Below are 6,144 nucleotides of genomic sequence, written 5' to 3'. Positions count from 1 at the left end.
TCCCAGAGACACATTACTGGTTTTTTTTTTCTCCTATAACTGAACTGTAGCTTCTGACATAAAAGAATCTGCTTATTTGATTCACTAAGTGAAGATTCAGACTTGTGATTCCATGTCCCATTTCTCTGAATTTTCTCTCTGCCAACTTTGTAGGGAGTTGGACTTTTTGTGGGATGTAGCTTATAGTAGGGATACTGCTTCCAGAGTGGGATGAGAAGAACTAGATCTCAGTCCAAATCCTGCCCCCAATTCTTAGGATCCTAGACATCAGGGTGAGAGGAATCTCAGAGGTCAGCAAATTTAAATCCTGCCCTCCCCTCCCATTTTACAGATGAAGAAATTGAGGTCTAGGGATGTTCAATGAATTCTTTAAGCTTTTGTAGAAAGGAAGAGAGAAAGGAAGGAAGGAAGGAAGGAAGGAAGGAAGGAAGGAAGGAAGGAAGGAAGGAAGGAAGGAAGGAAGGAAGGAAGGAAGGAAGGAAGGAAGGAAGGAAGGAAGGAAGGAAGAAAGGAGGGAAGGAGGGAGGAAGGAAAGAAGGGAGGGAGGGAGGGAGGGAAGGAAAGAAGGGAGGGAGGGAGGGAGGGAAGGAAGGAAGGATGCAAATGCAAATCCAGCATGTAACTGTAATGCAGGTCCTTCTAACTTCAGAGACTTTCCATGTCACTTGGGGCAAATCATTTTATTCCCAGAGCTAGAGTTTCTTCATTTGTAAAATGGGATGATAATAAATCCTATGATGTACTTCACAAATGTTGCAATGAAAACAAAATTAGGCAATATTTTTTGGAAATTATTAGGAAATAATTTTAGATCTATGAAATGGTATTAGAAATAGCAAATCATCATCACCATCATCACCATTATGATTATTACAATTATTTTTAGGTCTGGGAAACTTTAAGCATAGGAGTTCCCAAAGCTTTTAATCATTATTGTAATTTGATTCCTGGAGATTATACTTGGTAAATGTGGGAGATATGTGGGAGAAGAGCTGAATCTTAAAAAACAAAACAAAACAAAAAAACCTCCATTATCATTTACAATCCTCTGTTTTAGAGAGAACAAGGAAGCATTTCCTGACAATTAGAAGTGTCTCAAACCAGCTGCCTTGTGAGGTAGGAAGCTCCTTATTACTGGGAACATGTGGGGAAGTAGAGACTGGTTGGTCATTTCCAGGATTCTACCACGAGCATGGATTGGAGGAGCTCAGGGATTTGGGGATTGTAGGATCTGCTTTTGAAAGGAGACTGGTCTAGATAATCTTTTGAGATATAAGATTCTTTGAAATTTAAGATAAACATCTTCGCTTACTAATACTAATTTATGGTGAAAACTCCAAATTGGTGGGAAATTTAATGGTTTTTACTTTTCTCTCATTCCATTTAGGAACAAATAATCGCTTCAAAATATACAAAGCATTTTTCTCCCTGTGCAATTCTGTGGAAGTAGGCATTACAAACACAATTATCCCCATTTTACAGATGAAAAAACTGAGGCTTGGAGTCATAATATTAAAAAAAAAAAACACTGTGAAAGAGCTATATCTAGTACACTCATACATTCATACATCCCCCCAAGACATGTTAATTAAAATAAAAACATTATATATTATTTTAATTAACAAGTATTTCCCCCTCCCATCCCTTTCCCCTCACCTCAGCGGAAAGACAAACAAATGCTTGTAGCAAATATGTCTAGTCAAGCAAAAAAAAAAATTTCTACATAGGTTATATCCAAAAAATATTGGTCATATTCTTTCTCTTGGGCTGTTACTTCTATTGTCATCATAGTCTCTAGGAACTGAATCGAATAGATCAGAATCCTCAGGTTTTTCAAAGTGATTTGTCTTTACAGCATTGTTGTCTTTGTACAAATGTCCTCCTGATTCTGCTTATTTCTATCTTTATCAGTTCATGTAAGTCTTCCAGGGTTCTCTGAAATCTGTGGGCATAAGACAGAAACTCAGAATTACTTTATTTTGCATTTGTGATTTGGATACTTTTCTTTCTTTTTTATTAAAGCTTTTTATTTTCAAAACATATGCATTAAAATTTTTCAACATTGACCCTTGCAAAACCTTGTGTTCCAAATCCCCCCAACCCTTTCCCCTCACCCCTCCTTAGATGGCAAGTAATCCAATATATGTTAAACATGCTAAAATATATATTAAATCCAAAATATGTATGCATATTTATACAGGATAATTTTTTTCAATGTGGTTTATCAAAAGCTATGTTTTCTTCCTCTAAAAACTACTTGTACATATCCTATCATTTTTATCAGTCAAGGAATGACAGATATGTGTATGAAATTCAAATCCAGTGCTCTTTCTGTGATATCATGCTATTGTTACAAACACTTATTCAATCAGTCAGGTAATAAACTAGCATTTGTTAAGCACCTACTACTTTCCAGCCACTGCACTGATTACTAGATACACAAAAGCAACCCCCATTTCCAACCAAAACAATAAAAATCCAGCCTCTACTCTCTTTTAAATTTTTTTTAACTTTTAAAGCTTTTTATTTTCAAAACGTACATACAGATAATGACCCTTGCATAGCCTTGTGTTCCAGCCTCTACTCTCAAAAAACTCTCAATCTAATGGGAGAGATAACATGCAAACAATTACATGCAAACAAGAGATATTACAAGATAGTGGTTCTAGGTACTAGGGCTACAAAGAAAAGAGTCAAATAGTGTTTTCCCTCAAAGAACTTACATTTTCCTTGGGAGAAACAATACATCTGTAGTGAAATAAAGACAGCTGAAGAGTATGGCCTTACTTGATTAAACAGGCAATATGGAGCCATTGGAGATAATTTTATCAACCAATACTGGATGTAGAAGAGGCATTTAATCACAGAATCCTAGGATTTCAGGGATCAAAGAAAGCATTGTGGTCTAGTTGATGCCTGAGCAAAAATCCCTAACAAGTACTTATCTATTTGATGTTATACTTATAGACAGAGAGCAGGTCCCGGAGCCCTCAATCTACTCTTTTCCCCGCAATGCTTTTCTTTAGGCTTCACATTTCAATTTCCTTTAACTGTTCTTCCTATTCCTGGCCCCCCATCTCTCTTCTTGTCAACCTGGGCACCCCATTTTCACCTGACAATTCCCACTATGTCAATGACCTTCCTTAAAATATGGCCCCAGACCCGAGTACTTAGCAGACTACTCCTGCTAGGGTCTGTTCAAAGAAATGCTCCTTCCTCCCAGATGTGCGTGATCTCTTAGTGCAATCTAAGAGCATGTGGCTTATTGATGATGAGTGTCCAGTCCACTAAACCACTTAGTCCTTTTTCACATGAACTTTTGCCTAACACTGCCCCTTTCATCATGTCCTTGAGAATTTGACCTTTCAAGTCAAAGTCTAGAAACTGACATTTGTGTAACAGAGAGAACACAAAATTTGGGATCTGAAGACCTATTTTATCTTGAGTTCAGGTGCTGCCAAGGAAGGTCAATAAATAATAAAATCTAGTATTTATATTGACTTTTAACATTTATATATGCTCTCTCTCTTGCTCTTCACAATTACCTTGGGAGGTGAATGCTATTATTACTCAATTAATAGATGTGGAAATGGGGCTGAAAAAAGATTAAGAGACTTATCTAGGGTCATGTGATAGGTGTCTGAGCAGTATCTGAATTCAGATCTTCCTCATTCCTTCCAAGTTCAGCACTCCATCCACCAGACTACCTAACTGCCTATATCCCTTCTCTGTGCCTATTTTCTCAAACTCGATAACCAAGCTAACATTTATATAGTGCTTTAAAGTTATTTGTTATTTGATCCTCCCAACAACTTATGAGGAAGATGTTATTATTAATTCCATTTTACAATGTAAAAACTGAGACTGAAAGAGGTCAAATGATTTACCTAAGGTCACAGAGCTAGTAAGTGTTTAGAGTTTGAGATTTAAACCCAGTTTTCCTGACTCCAGCTCTAGTCTTCTTACCAGTTGTCCTCCTCTTTCTATAATCCTATAGAAACTATAAACTATGAATTGCCTTCAGTAAATTTAATTAACAAATCAGACCAGGCTATTAAGGTGTTTGGGATCTCCGTACTTCCACAACATCATGCAGCCAAACCCTAATTTCCTCCCTTCAGCTCTGTTGACCTGAATTCCTTTACATGTAATTCTGAATTCCCTGGAAGCATCCTGTTCTGTCTAGCTGGCCAAGCTCCCTCACTCCAGCCCAGCAGGTTACCCTCCTCATGGTGATTTGGATGCAGGATGCTGGGTTTGGGTGATACAGTGAACTCCCGGTGAAAGGTGCTATATAAATGTAAATTTCATTTCATTCATTCACTCATTCATTCAACAAGCTATCAACACAACCCTGTCATTTCGATTTTTCACACTAAGGGAGTGTGTGTGTGTGTGTGTGTGTGTGTGTGTGTGTGTGTGTGTGTATGTGCTTGATCTTAGTGAAGTCTCATTTCCCAGGGACTGGTACTGGAACAAAGTCAAGAGTTAGAAACAGAAAGCTGGGAGTGGTGATGATAAATGGGTGCAGCAGTATTGGCCAGCCTTTGGGAAGAAAAGGAAAGATCTCTCAGGAAGGGAAGGAGGAGGGCAAGAGTTGACCATGATATGCCCATAAAGCCTCAGTTCCTAGAATTCAATGGCCATAGAGGTATTCCAGAAGATCTTGAAGGACTGGGAAACTAGAGAGTGTGCAGAAAGACAACGATGAAAAGGAAAGGCGGAGGAGAGAGACAGAGACAAAGACACAGAAAGAAGAAATAGATGGAAAAAAGAAAAAATGAATATGGAAAAGAAAAAAGAAGGGAGAGAGAAACAAGCAGATACTGAAAAGGATGAGCAGGAAGAGAAAAACAGGGAAGTAAAGGAGATTAATATTTGTGTTTGGACAACTTTGAAGTCTGGATTCCTTTCTAACATTACATCAATCCATCCTATTATGTCAGGTAAATCACTTGCCCTCTTTGCTTCGGCAGTTCAATCAAACAGACTACAAGATTTAGTGGAAAGAATTCTGAATTGGAAGAATATGAAGGCCTGAGTACTAGTTTCAATTCTGCCATTTATTAAATCACTATGTATCCATGGGAAACTGTCCCTGCCAGAGATTGTTTTCAGTTTCTCAAACATCTCCCTTTGACTTTCACAATAGAAGAGGAAGGGAGGTGGGATGGAGATGAGTATCTCTATTGTACAGAAGAGGAAAATGAGAGGTAAAGTGACTTGCCCAGAGTCACATAGCTAATAAGTTTATCTGAGGCTGGAGTTGAACTCAGGTTTTTCTGACCTTCCCATCCAGATCTTTTTTAATATAAGCCTTCCCATGCTTTTATGTATTAATTGCTTCTTATGGTATTTATTTATGGTATTTATTCCTTTACATTCATGAAACACATGTCTAGTCACTCCCAATCAATGGATAATAACTTTGTTTCCAACTTTTTGCTGCTATACAAATGTTGCTATAAGTATTTGGATATATATATATATATATATATATATATATATATATATATATATATATATGATATCTGAGTCAAAGATTATGAACATTTAGGTGACTTTTAGAAACATAATTTCACATTGTTTTTCAGAACTGTTGGATCAATTCCCAGCTTCACCAACAATGCATTAGTATGCTATCTTCCCACAGTCCCCAAGTTATTATCTCTATTTTTGTAATTTTTGCCAGTTTTCTAGGTATGATATAAAACCTTGGCAAGTTTTAATTTTCATAGCTTTATTATAGTTTGTTTATAATTTGTGAATATCTATAACAATATTGATAGCTATATATATCCCTAGCTATAACTGTTTATATAGGCTATCAGAATTATCAGAGATAAGTCCAAAGACGTTCTCTCAATCATGATTCACTTCTTATTCTAATTATTGATCTTGTTTTGCAAAAGATTTTTCTGCTTCATATAATTCTTATAATTCTTCATATCAATTCTTATCTTCTATGATCTCCACTCTTTTTTGGTTATGAATTCTCCCCTAGCCATAGTAGGGAGGGTTACCTGTTCTATTCAGGGTCAGAATCCATTTTGAGCTTATTCTGATCAAATGCCCTAATTTTAGAGAGGGGAAAATTGAAGACCAGGAAAGGTAAGTGGGTCCTCTGAGTTAATAGCTAGTAAG

The sequence above is a fragment of the Antechinus flavipes genome, chromosome 6, assembly GCF_016432865.1.
Source record: "Antechinus flavipes isolate AdamAnt ecotype Samford, QLD, Australia chromosome 6, AdamAnt_v2, whole genome shotgun sequence".
NCBI lineage: Eukaryota > Metazoa > Chordata > Mammalia > Dasyuromorphia > Dasyuridae > Antechinus > Antechinus flavipes.
Note: the sequence above shows the minus strand (reverse complement) of the source record.